Below are 14,237 nucleotides of genomic sequence, written 5' to 3' on the forward strand. Positions count from 1 at the left end.
ACATGTTACTTACGTATCAGGCCCAAAATTCTTTTTGCGTAATGAATTAACAAATGGCAGTCAAGATGGGATAAAGTTACTGTTGTTTTCCGTATAGCGACACATTCACGGTAACGTGTTAATAGCATCCAGATGGCGTCCCTTTGTCACACAAGGCCTGGTCAACACCCTGCATATCCAGGAAATGGCTTGAACAGGAAGACGAATCCTGGATATCCAGAAAACGGCTTGAACAGGAGGACGAATCCTGGATATCCAGAAAACGGCTTGAACAGGCTCAGGACGAATCCTGGATATCCAGAAAACGGCTTGAACAGGCTCAGGACGAATCCTGGATATCCAGAAAACGGCCTGAACAGGAGGACGATTCTTGGATATCCAGAAAACGGCCTGAACGCCTGAAGAAAATAAGGAATTCTCCCGCCATTTTTGATTTGTGAGCAAGCGGTCACTGTGGGTCACGCACGCACCGCAATGGTATCCTGCACCGCGGGTGTCCCGTAATACTCTGAACGCATGTCTAAAGACAACCGTTGTCCACAACGATAGACAATAACAGTCGCACGACTATATATGTGTTGTGTGTTTGAAGTTGTTTTTCGTGTAGCGTCACATTCTATTTACGTGTTATTAGCATTCAGATGGCGTCCTATCATGACATGGGGAGGGCAGCGGTCACTTCCGGGTTTTGATCTCTCGCAACTTGAGTCTGTCGAGGTCTCACGAGGTCGACCCATATATGGAAACATGGGTGTGCATAATAATGTTTTCTGTCCTGTCAATCACCATGATTGACGGCACCGGAAGTACGAATCCTGGATATCTAGTTTTCGTAAGGTTTTTGGACGATTCCTAGAGCCGAAAAGTAGATGCGACAGTGGACCCAGTTGGCACAGCCCTTCGCCATCCTCTTTTCTAAGGCCACACCAATTTAATTTCTTGGTTCACGGATTTTTTCATAAAAAATATGGAGCGAGAGGGCGAAATAAAAATAAAAATTGTAAAATGGTTGGGGTAAAGGTGAGGGCTAATCCAAAACATAAAGAATAAAAAGTTTTCAGCTTGAAAAAAGTACAAAAGACTATTACTGTACAGTAACAGCTCCTGTTTGTTGAAAAATACAAAAGTAGTGTCAGTTTTTATGTTTGCTACACTAGAAAGTTGTTGAATGGTTTTATTTATGGTGAAAATTTGCTGAGTGGTAATTTTTATTTTTTATTTTTTTTTCCAAAAAATAGGAGCGAGCGAATCCGTGAACCAAGAAATTAAATTGGTGTGGCCTAATGATGACATCTACTTATATCTCTTTTTACGAATTGCTTTGAAAACTCGGTGCATGCATTTTGCCTGAGATGTCTGGTTACCAATGCCAGCATTGGACTCTATGGACATATACAGGTAGGGATAGCTCTCAACAAATGCCTTGAACTGCGGGTCAAAGGTCACCCTCACGGCACCTATACGGACAACTTGTGCTTCTTTCGTTGTCTCGCCCTGCACAAAGGAGAGGAAAAACAAAGCCTGGATAAGACCGCCAAATACCTGCTCGAGAGGTACCTATGGCATGTCAGGAAGACACGGGATGAGTTCAAAGGGGTGACGCTGAATGAACTTTGCGATATGGACGAACTCTTTGGCGTCAATTTACACGTGTACCGCCTACACAAAGACGATGAGGATCAAAGTACATTTGCAGAACTGATCAGGCGCCACTTGGCGATACACGGAGACGCCATCTATCTAAATTTGTATGAAGAACACTTAAGCTACGTCACCGACTTTAAAAATACGCAAATTCCTGGTCCTGTTGCAAGTGTGGTCAGAAGTTCACACATCACGGGCATCTAAACAGGCACGAGGGAACATGCACCGGAACCACAAAATACGTGTATCCAGGCGGGGCGTTCAAGGTGACGCGTACCATCTTCGAAAAGTTACAAGACGAAGGAATCCTGATACAAGAGAAATATCGTTACTATCCATACAGGGCAATGTATGATATAGAATGTTGTTCAAACCAATCTCGGGTCAACAAACACCGAAAATGACATGGGAGGCCGTTCACGAGCTCCTTAGCCTCTGCGACTGTTCAAACGTTCCAGGATTCACGGAACCAAAGTGCTTCATCTCAGAGGGGGATACGGCCACTCTCGTCGAAACATTCTTGTCGTATCTGGTACAGGTCAGGTTCGCGGCATACGAGAAACTGAGAGACAAGTTTGAGTGGGTATTTGAAACCACAGGCTGGATAGCAGTGCCTCAATTGAGACTTTTACCACAGATGGATTTGCCGGATTTGGAGGAAGTGGTGAGACGTGTCCGTGCAAGCAAGAGAACAGTATACCTGCTAGACGCGGGAGTGACAGCAGTCCCAAAGCGTTAAGCAAGGGCGACAATGATGGTGGATGGACGTGCCCAAACATTGCAGTCTACAGGACCTCTACGTCAAACCAGGTGGCCGAAATAATCAACACAGCCTATGAGAGAGCCGGGATATATCAGAGGTGAAGTTCTAAGCTGTCAAAAAAAAAAATTGCCATTGTCATAAAGACTGCAGTATGTACGAACATAGTTAGAAATGATATTGAATGATAGTAGAAATGTTAGCAGTGACTTAATGTTCATTATTAATAGTTTTTTTGGTTTTGTTTTCAGTTTATTCCGTATTCTTCCTGCAAACTTGTCTAAGAGCTATATATACATATACATATGTTAGAGTCACAGGTTTAATATGGTGAAGATGCATGACAGCAAACCAACAAGAAGAAGCCTGGGAGGGAGAGGAAACCAGGAGGATAGAGGCAGAAAGGCAGAAATGTCTATGTGTATATTCACACATTTTGCAGCAACGATGTCACACGTGTAAAGTTCAACAGTGATTTTCTAAAGAGAAACATACTTTGCAAAGAGGTTCGATAACTTGGGGAAACATGGATAACAAATAAAACAGCTTGAAATGTGAAATACTAGTAGTTAGTGCTCTTTCACAACACTCCTTCTTTCAACCCCAGCGGCCTGCAGCCTTCGCCACACCTGGTTAAATCATCAGGCTGACTCCACATGGAGAACCCGAAGAAGCATTTCAATAAGTATTTTATATTATATTCTATAGTCAACTCTGTACAAAGTAGAAGAACAAAAAATATCGTACACATCGTCTTTTAGTAGCTTTCTTGGATTATCTATCATAACCAAGAGACGTAGGTTGTCATTAAAGTAATACAACATTTGTTGAATCCCAACATAACATTATCCTCAGTAATATCTCTCAATGTTGGGAAGGAAAGATACACAACAACTTAATTTCAGCATCCTCCATCCTGTGTATCTATTTTCATTTCCTGTAACGTGCTTTCACACAGACATTTTCCAAATTGTCTATAACTTAGTATAAGCTCTAATGCTACCCAAGTACTTGAAGCTTTCACATACACAAACATGAAATGTACAGATAAGGTTGCAACCCTTTGCAGAGCGTTGTGTTTCCGTTGTATTAGAGATACATGTTTTTGACTTTGACTCTCCAATCGCTGTTGCACAAAATAGGGACCAAGATGAAGGATACATTAACCATGCAAAAAACGCCAGACCGTTATGGCAGGCAGCAAGGAGGGTGTCAGGAGCCGCGCCCCCCTCTGGGCTGTTCCGTCGCATTTCAGCTGCCACTGCCTGGCCCACCCACACAAATGTGCTAATACGCACTGAGAGACGCAACAGCGAACAGACGCACCAGCTACGTCCGTGAGAAGTTCTGATGGAAGAAAAAATGGATGTGGATCCCGTCACTCCACCTGGCACTGGTATTGGCTGTCTTGTGTCTGTGAATGAAACTGCTACATCTGACTCAGAGCCGGACCTCTCCTTGTCCCTCGCTATCCCTGAGTGACTCTCCCCTCTGCATCCCTAGGTCTATGTAGGTCATCTGTGGGCCAGACTAAGTACATGCCAGTGACCCCATCACACATCATCACAGAGGGACAACCTTCCTCCTTGGAGAAGGATCACAACTTAATCAGGAAGGAGAAGTCATCCCAATGGAAAAGTGGCAGTATATCTGGCATGGCAGTCTCAGCCAGCCGGACATATATGTCCCGACCACGCCAAACCTAGAGGCAATTAGAGATCTCTTCTTTGAACTCGATGTTAAAAGGCTGATACCACAAACGACAGGTAACTATGATGAACACAGTAACAAAAAACATACATGTGTGAAGACAACAATTCTGGCTGCAATGGTACAGTTTGGCTTCAGGCAACGCGTTATATGTCTTACAGTATGAATGTGCCGATGTTACAGCTGTGGAGGTACCTGATATGTTACAGCTGTGGAGGTACCTGATGTTACAGCTGTGGAGAAGATGTATGTACTAAAAATGTTGAGATCCTGTCAGTAAGCAGAGGGAGGTACTGGCGGGTTGACGGACGAAAGTACCATTGATAAGTTCTGCCGCCAGCGATTTGTAATTTATGAATATAATATATAATTAGTATATAATTGATATAGTCGTCATACTTTATGATTATGGTGCGAAATTTTAGTTGCACCCCTTGTATATTGGTCTTTTATAAGCTTGTATAGACAAAAAGATGGAAGCTGTATATATATTATTTCAAGAATGAAATGGGATATTCGTCTTCCCATCATTAGGAGTTCCAGACGTAATGAAGAGGTATTACGAGTTCTGGAACAAGACAGCAGAGCAGATGAGAAAAGCATATCAGGCTATGCTGGAAGAGCGATGAAGAAGAAGATCGACAAGAAGTGGAAACTTCACCAAAACTCCGCCACTGCCACCAAAGCCACCACTGCCACCCCACTTCTAGATAAGTTACCAGCCCTCAAAGCTGAAACTCTGGCAGGCAAAGAGCCCTATGTTGAAGAGGCTCTGGCTGAGTATGTGGGGGACAAGTGTAAGCAAGTGTTGGAAAGGGTGATGAATAGAATCAGAAGGCGGCACATTAATAAGGATGCTATCCCAACTAATCAGAGCCCAGTGGAATTCATCAAAGCCTAGCTAGCAAAACTTTAGCCTAGGACAGTCAGTCGAGGACGTCATCAGCCTAGGACAGTTAAAGAAATTATTTTCAACATGGGCCACAAACCTAGCGATTCAGTTAGACTCTGATCTTATGCATAGGCAAGAACAGTCCTGTAACCAAGACGAAAATTATGCACATATGTTCTTTGAGTGTGCAAGGTTAAGAGGCTATTGGGACGAAGTTAAACACTTGCTTTCCCAATCTGGCATTAACATAGCCATCAATACTACAGCTTCTGTACTTTTTGGAGGTAACTTTTATGTTACTCTTGCAAAATACGCCATATTTGTATCGTGGACCAGATATAAAGACAACAAGGAGTTACTTAGAAACCACAATGTATTGTATTTATTTACAGCTCTCACTCAAGATGTGCAAACTTGTAAAATCATTGAGTAGAGAAACTGTGTACAACAAAATGTTTATTTGCTACTTGCTTTGTTAAGCAATTTACGTGGCTTGTGTGTAAGTTCTATACTGTATGAACCACCTTGGTTCTGGGCTAGACAATAAGATATATGTATCCAGCCACTACTTCATGTACGGACGTTAGATTTGTAACAATCACAATGTACTGCTGTTGGACCTGAATAAAGTCATATTGACAAAAAAAAAAAAAAAAAAGAACAGTCCTTTTACTGCATGAAAACCGCTCTTTAAGGTAACCAAAACCCAACAAATCTCGTTGAAAGGGAATGGATGGCAATACACCATACTCGATGGAAAGGCAAATCACCGCGTTGATAGGTTAGCACCACTCATACCCTATTTACAGGTTAGCACCACTCGTACACTATTTTAACAAAGAAATGAAGTGCGTTCTTTAACTGCCTGCCAATCTAGACACTAATGTATCAGTAGTAATTTACCACTATCATCAAGGAGCTTTTATCAGTAGGTACTGATAAAAGCTCCTTGCTATCATCGAGCAAGAGCAAAGAAAACGGAGAATATGTGAAGAATGTCATGATGTTTCCCAAGGACCAATGCTTTGTTGGTAGAACAATGTAGACTTACGAAGATTTTAATGATGAACTTTAAGAATTTTCTTAAACCTTAAAGCGTAACACTAATAATTGGGTTGTTACTCTGTGACACTGGAGGGTAACCTCTAGTAACAGAGTATTGTACTCACTTTGTGCGTTGAGTGTTCGCACCTATATCTCTATGTTCCGTATTGAACATGGATTGGCATGTCGTCTGTACTCGGTATAGTTGAGCTGAACTAGTTTAAAATAATCGCAAAAGGATCCAGTCGCTAGGCCTTAGTAGAAATGAACAGTATCTAGAACAGGAAATAACAACATCTATTCCCTTACAGGCGAAAACGGTACTTCACTCCCCGATCAACATGTGGCCCCGGTACCATTTGCCGAGTACCATGCAAATGACGTCATCGACAAGTTTGCGGTGTTGTTTGGATAGAGCGGTATCATTTATGAATATCGAAATAATAAAGTAGACTCCATGAAGAATGTATTTATGGGCTCCGTGCCATTCAATTTCCCTTTTTGCTAGGAGTGAGAGATCTGTTTGGTACAGGGTTCCACTGGTTCTTTGAGGATAGGTGTGAAATGCGTGTTCCTGTGCTCTCAAGGGAAAAAGAAAACAACGACGTCGGTGGTCCCGACGGGGCGGGGTATCTGTTGGTACCCAGTACCGGAGGGTACGAAGGACATATAAATAAGGCCCGGTGCATCATGGAGAGGAAGGAGTACCATTGTAAGAAGTGTAGGGTACACGGCGTAAAAGTGCCACGAGGAAAGTGTCCACGGGAGAAGTGCGGATGTGACAGGGGCCTACAAGTTGTAGGCTTCCGGTGTCAACACGTACACGACGGTCGCGCCATGAAAGCGGATGAAGTGATGCAGACCCCATAATTTCCATCCATCATGCCTAGGGGCACGTTTCTTCTCATCTTCCAGTTCCTTCATCTGTGATAACGACACCCATTATCCCTGTGGCCATCCCAAGTATGATAGGAATGATACAATCCCTGCTGATTTTGACTACAAGGCATGTACAGGCCAAGAGTTGCTGTCTAAGTGCATAGACCCGAAGGAAGCAATGTGTCCGACATGTGATGATGACCCTGAGCTACATAATGAGCTAGCAACATCTGCAGCCAGAATCATTGATCTGCAGGGTGTGACCACGAGTGGGTTATATGTCCTACATTAATCATGTGATCTTTCGACATTTACTCATGTTAAACAGTAATATAAATTCCATCACGTGATGATGTCTATGAAGTTAGTTTTGTACATGATGAAAGTTTGTACAGCCAGTATTCTTTCATGACATTCCCATTTAAACACTGAATGTTATTCCATTAAAATTTCACCCAAAGTCCTGAAGTAAAATGCTTCATACAAACAGAACAAATTTGGCTTTTCTTCTTTCGGATCTCAGAGTCTATGTGAGGAATTGTTCACAGTGCCATCAAAGTTCCGTTATCAAGAACATGGGGATGGATACTGAACTACAACAAAAGGGCATTATTATCTCTCCAGCTCTGCTTCTGGTTACGAGCAGGTGTTCATGTAAGTAAAATTTACATAGGCCATTCACAGTTGTTCTGGTTCAGGTTACAACATGGTGCCATCTATGCTTCGAGTTCTGACTGTCCCTGTCTTCAAATCAATACGCATGTCAGTCATCTCTGCAATGACAAACCCAGCGTCCAGCCAGCTCACCTGTAGTACGAGGAGAGCGTTGTCAACCAACAGATAAAGAACTGTTTCTCCATACACTGGTACAAAGGACACCCGGGGAAACCTTGAGTATTGAAATGTGGGGTCTTAGAATTCTTGTTTTCATGTTATCACCATCCATGAATACAGATACAGGATAGAGTATACAGCACAGACTAGGACAGGGTTGACACAACATGTGTACTGAGGTAACAAAAATCGAACAAGCCCCTGTTACTAGTACGAGTATACAGCGGGGGCAAGATGCAATGACTCAAGGAGAAAGAGATTGCCAACGTTGCTGTTGATCGGAGAATAAAAAAAGACGCATAAACACCGAAAACCGTGGGCGGACCATTTACATCAGCAGATTAAGTAGATATGTATGTTGCAATAACCGATGATAATGACACCACAAAGCTTGGCCTACTCTACCTAGAAGTTCGCAATACACCGAACACGTAAAAAATAAAGTTTGTTACTTCATGACATTTTCTGATTCCTTCTATTCTTGCGTGTTATACTGCAAGAGTAGTATTGTCTTTACTTCTATGGAAAAAATAAAGATTACCGTAGCTGTAATTAATTACCGATAGAAATGGTCGTAATGCTATGTAAATAATAAGGAGTAGCGGCATATCGTACAGGGACTACGGTTAGACATGAACGACATGTGCTCCGGAAATAAAAAAAAGGCCGGACGTGACGGACATTTTGTCTTGTTACGGCCTTATAGGATTTGGTAAGGCTATATATAATTTGTAAAGGCCCAAGGGGTTTCTTGATTTGTATAACAGGGGTCAATCACTAAACTGAATGTTTATTTCGAACAGCCAATCAGCATTAGCAGAAGTTTCCGTTTTAACTTATCAACGCCCGGCATTCGAAAATCCAGTTCATTTCACCGCGCACCTAAGACGTTTGGACAGCAGTTTGGTTAGGAAAGATTTCTTCTGTCTTTTGTGAACTGCCCTATTAGTTTGGTGACTTTGTGAACTGCCCTATTATTGCGGTGAGTCTTCTTCTTTCGTACTTTCTTTCTGGAGTTTTCTGCTGTGCTTTCTTTTTGGAGTCTGTGCTTTTTCTAACATGGCTGAAGGTACAAGTACAGCAACGAGAGTCCTCATTCTGGGGCACTCTTTCGTCAGAAGACTAGAGCGGTTTGAACACGAAAGAAGATATACTGCAGCTGGCCGAGCTTTTAGTCTCGATTAATGGTTAAAAGATTGCAAGGTTTCTTGGAAGTGGGTAGCGGGAGGTAATGTTGATAGAATCGGCGGTTTGGCGCAGGACGGTTGCCTTCCAGACTCTGATTTAGTTTATTTGGAGTTGGGCTGTAATGACATAGTAAACTGTTCTTCTTCTTATTCGTCAGAAGTAACTGCCTTGCGAGTCATAAACGTGGCTTCACTTGTCAAAGCTCGTACCGGAGCACGTCTAGTCGTTCTGGGGGAGCCGTTGGCAAGAGACTTTGATCCTCCGTATATACCATATAATGCAGGTCTTGTCAAGTATCTGACTGATGTAAAGAAAGAGGCACGCGGGGTAAAAGACCTCTACTTGTGGAAACATGCAAAATTGGCAGACAGACATTGCCATCAGTATTTTGCTCCTGACGGGCTACATCTATCAGATCATGGCCAATGTTTGTATTACAGGAGCGTCCGGGGGCAATCACTGCCCATCTCCCTAAAATTTCTTAGATTAACGTTTGAAACCTACAGTGGTTACCCTGTATAGATCGATGTATCATTGTAAATATTTTGTTATGACTGCTTGGTATTATATCCACAGCTCTTTTAGGCGATGTTTGAACTGGATTGATGCATCACTTGTAGATAGTTTGTTTTATGCCTACCTTGTGTTATGCCTACCTTACTAGCCTTTTTATTCGTCTATTGGCAATTAACAATAAACTGACCCGGCATGCCTGGATCCATCAGTAATGGTGTGTTTGGCAAGTTAACTTATTATGTACTTGCAATGTGATAAACTTATTATGTAGGGCTCTCTGACCTTCGAGTTACAGTCTCCTATAATTAATTAATTCATGCATCTATATGATTTGCGTCATGGCTGACACTGGACAGACACCTTCTCAAATTCTGATCATGATGAGGAGGTCGTAGTTGTACCTGAAATTCATCCTCACAAGCTGCACCCTGAACTGGCTAAGTTAGAGCCAGAAATCTGCCAAAGGTACAAATGTAAGCTGACATGATGATGTGACTGATGATGATGATATGAACAGCTTCCTAATGCACTTCAAGTGTTTGTATCTGAATACAAACACGAAACTATTGTCAGATATATGCCACCCGCATTGGACGCATGCATTAACTTCATGGCCATGTGGTCTAGAGCAAGTGAACCCTTACTAGAACACCTAAAGGAGCAATGCATTGGTTTCTGTCTCGTCTACCGTGAGTTAGCCGACACTGGGAAACCTGATTTCCCCTTCGAAAACTGGAAGTACAAAGGAAAGAACCAACAAAAACACCTACAGGGGAAAAAATGGCTGGCAAATTCCCAGGGGGCAGCTAGAAGCGTTTGAAGATGCTCACTATCAGGAAATTATGAACTTCCTTACTGACAACTCCTACAAGTGGGCATGTAAGTTAACTTAAATGTACAGCTTGGGCAACATATATATAAATATAAAGGTTTCTTGCAAATTGATGCCCAACTTTGGTTCAACTGGAACCAGTGCCGAAAGCTACGCAGGTTTGTTCTTAATACTGATCATTTTCTTCCTTGACTCTTTTCCATCTTCTACCGTGACACATGCAATGCCATTTACCAAATGGTATTTCTCAAAGACTTCTGAAGGATCATGGAGTATCAGTGGAGTCGGAGAGGGGATCCAGAGAGGTAGCACGGGGCCTTTTAAGCAACATCACCATTTGTGCCGAGAGCCGGCCCCAGGACGAGGCTAGGCGTGGCAGGAGAGGCTGGAGCCGTTCTCGCAGTAGCCATGTTCAAATTAAATAGAAGCTATGAGCATCGTGTGTCTTACGGAAAAGTCACCACCTGGGATGCCTTCTGTATAGCCTTGTTCCAAGTTTGGTGGAAGAAAAAATGACATAAAATGTTTGCAAAACAAGTGTGGTGCACAACAGTGTGTTTCACCCCATGTCAGGTAGTGTTTAACGATAATTTGGCCTTAAAGGATGCTTTACTGTGTATTTGCATAGAAATATGAAATACGCCTGTGTGGTACATGCGACAGCATGGTTCATGGCATAGTCAAATCTGGACATGTTCATCCCTTTCTCAAAAGGTGCATGGTGGCAAGCTAGACCTCTACCGACTGGTAAATCACTGAAGAAGCTTGTGTCTGCACGCAAGCTTCAGAGGAACCATCGTCGTAGGTACGCCACAAAGAGTTCACATTCAAGTAGTTGTACTGAAATGTACACTGTTACATTATGTAGAAAAAGTTGTAATACTGAAGTTTACACTGCTGTGTACTAAGAGTTCACAATCTTGGTATGATATAGTGCGATGGCGAGAAAGATATCAGTAGTTCCAAAACAGCCACGATTTTCAGTCTGCCATGGCAACCTTCTACAGCTCCAGGCCGACAGAGGCATACTCAGGCAACTCAAACAAATCCTCATGAAGAAAAGCACAGATGTGGGGAACTGTCGCGTGTGGACGAATATCTACCATATATCTGCACATGTTTCGCGTACAGAGATATGTGTCCACGGGGTTCTCACCGTTTGAGCTCGCGTATGGTCAAGGTCAGGGGCCCGTTAGGGTACTACAGGAGACCTAATTTGGTCAGTGACAAGCGTGGCTTTAACAGCAAAAATCACATCGACAAGACCAGAACAAGCAGCAAAAAAGGCAGGTGTAATTCTCCACGCTGGATCTTTCCTTCACTCCAACTAAAGTGGGCAGCCACCGTACACTGTCAGTGTCCAATGCAAAAACAAGGAGGTGCAACATGATCTTTGGTACGCTTTAGATGTGCACGGCAACACGAGGTCCCCTGCCATTGTTTGCAAACCCACTTACGTGAAAACATTACAGGAAGAACAACAGTCCAACGATGCTACCGCCAACACTGCCGCTTCCATACCAATTAGAGAAATTGGAAAAATAGAAGATGGAATGGAAGATCCTTTAGAGGAGTGCCTCGGCAAGCTGTTCAAGATGCCTTCTTACCGCCCAGGACAGAAAGACATTGCCAATTCAATACCACCAGTCAGAACACCTTTCTCGTAATGCTAACAGGTGGTGGGAATACACTGCTTCACAATACCAGCCATCCTAAGGAAAGGTGTAGCAGTGGTGATCATCCCCTTGATCGACCTTGGAGCAGACCTGCTGAGGAGATACGAAGAGAAGAGTATTTCAGCCGTCTTCTTGTCTCATTTCCTGCAGAGGCAAGCCTCAACACCGCCATCCATGGCCTTAAAAGCGACACTCCGAAAACAAAGCTTCTTGTCACAACACCCGAAAGCCTTATCCACAAGCCAGTGGTGTGGGACTGTGTGGTAGGACTCAAAGCAATTAGTCTTTTGGAGGTCGTGGTGGACGAGGCCCACTGCATGGATCAGATGGGTCATGAGTTTAGACCCACTTATCTTCAGTTGCGCGAACTTGTAGAACTCAAAACACAGATTGTTGCTTGTCCAGCCAGCCTCTGCCACCCCCACAACAAAGACCTCCATGGAAAAAGAACAAGTATAAAATATAATGGCACAAGCACTGTAGACTATTGCATAATCAGAAAGAGTAGACACGTAACAATGTCAGGAAAGACACAGAGTTAGTCACACCTACATAGAGAGGTAGATTAGTTAATGGTTGTGCTCCAATTACAGTTACATAATGCGCTGTGAACTGTATCTCTTCAACATGTCTAGTTGTGACCTGTACTTAGCCCTGAGTAGCAAAAATGTGCAATAAAGGTCTTCATTCATTCATGTTATCAAATTGAGATGAAGTTGAAGCCATATTCGAGCATTGTCAAACAACACGCAACAGTGAATATGAGGCAGCCTAGCTCTTTATGCGAAGTACTTTCTGCATGTGTTTTGTGTTTAGTAGATAAATTAAAGGAATGTGGAAATGGCATGATAAAATAGGAGCCGCCTCCCTCCATATCCCGTTCTTCATACACCTGACGTCATATTCATATTTCTAATGTCTAGGACAAGCACAAACATTTTTATCGGTATCACTCGATCGTGGTGTCGTTTGGGGTGGTCATTTTGACAGCGGTTTCACTATGTATATGGGGTCTCGTACCCAGCGACCAGTCAGAAGGTAGTTTGTCATATGCAGACGAGGTCAAACATGGTCGGACCGTGAATGTGACGAATATTACTGTATGCAACACACTGTGCTTAGTCCTCATTCACTATGCAAATGTTACACATAAACTTCTCCTTTTAAGCCTCATTCATGGTGAGCGTGGAAGTAGACTAAGACTGACCTGGTTTCTAAGACGGAAGAAGCAGTTGCGAACATGCACCCACAACATGTTTATGTGTAGTTCCAACAGTTGTCGAGCCAATTTAGAGAAGGCAAAACTCTAGCAGACCTTTTTGTGAAGAGAAAGTCACTGAAGTCTTCCAGTGCCATTGATATTCTGGTGCAGGTTGGAGGAGGCCAGTCACAAGTTTTCATGGCAAGAGCGAAATGATGACAGCTCCAACATCCAAGAGCAGAAATTGTTGGAGGCTGCAGGCTCTTGTGTTGGAAAATTTAAGATTAGTATTGAGTAGCTAAAGCACCCAGAAAAGTTCAGGCAGGTGCGAGCCCTGAACGAGAAACATGTTGACAAACTAAAAAACAGCTTTCTGGCAGCTGGAAGCCTTACCTTCTAGTCAGCACGGTCATTGATCGGTTTGATCAAGAGGGAAGACTACTCTACAGTGGAGGACTTTGACAAAGAACTGACTGTATAGATATAATTGATGGCAACCATTGCTTGGGGACCCAGCGCAGAACACTAATGGAAGCAACAAGTGTGAAAGAAAGGGAGATTTTCTCCCAGAGAAATGTTAGTCTGTACGTGGGCCTACAAGATGACATCTGCCTCGCTGCTGGCATATATTATAACAGCACAGTTGGATCGCAGCACATGTCCATGAGCGACATGGACATGACACAGCTCTTCAGGAAAATCCTGTTGACGTTCCTGAAGAAAGAGGAACAACTCAAGGACAACAGAAGTTTCAGGGGTCTACTCTAAGCACATCCGGGACAAGATCCTCCGACTGCGGCTTAATAAATATACAACAGCTATTTACAGACGTGGTTGCAATTGGATTAATAATGATAACATCAGCGATTTGAGAGAGAACCATTACCAGATCATGTAAGATGGCCTATGACCGGTGGCGAAGTACATTGCGTTCCCTAGGAAGAAAGAAACATATTACCATGTGTCGAGTGGGGTGTAGTTCCAAAAGTTCTTCAAGTGTTTTCCTACCAAGTAAGGTCTTAGACCTTGAGTATAAAGCATTCCTAAGTCTTGTTGGAGCT

The sequence above is a fragment of the Branchiostoma floridae genome, chromosome 6 (genome assembly GCF_000003815.2).
Source record: "Branchiostoma floridae strain S238N-H82 chromosome 6, Bfl_VNyyK, whole genome shotgun sequence".
NCBI classification, from domain to species: domain Eukaryota; kingdom Metazoa; phylum Chordata; class Leptocardii; order Amphioxiformes; family Branchiostomatidae; genus Branchiostoma; species Branchiostoma floridae.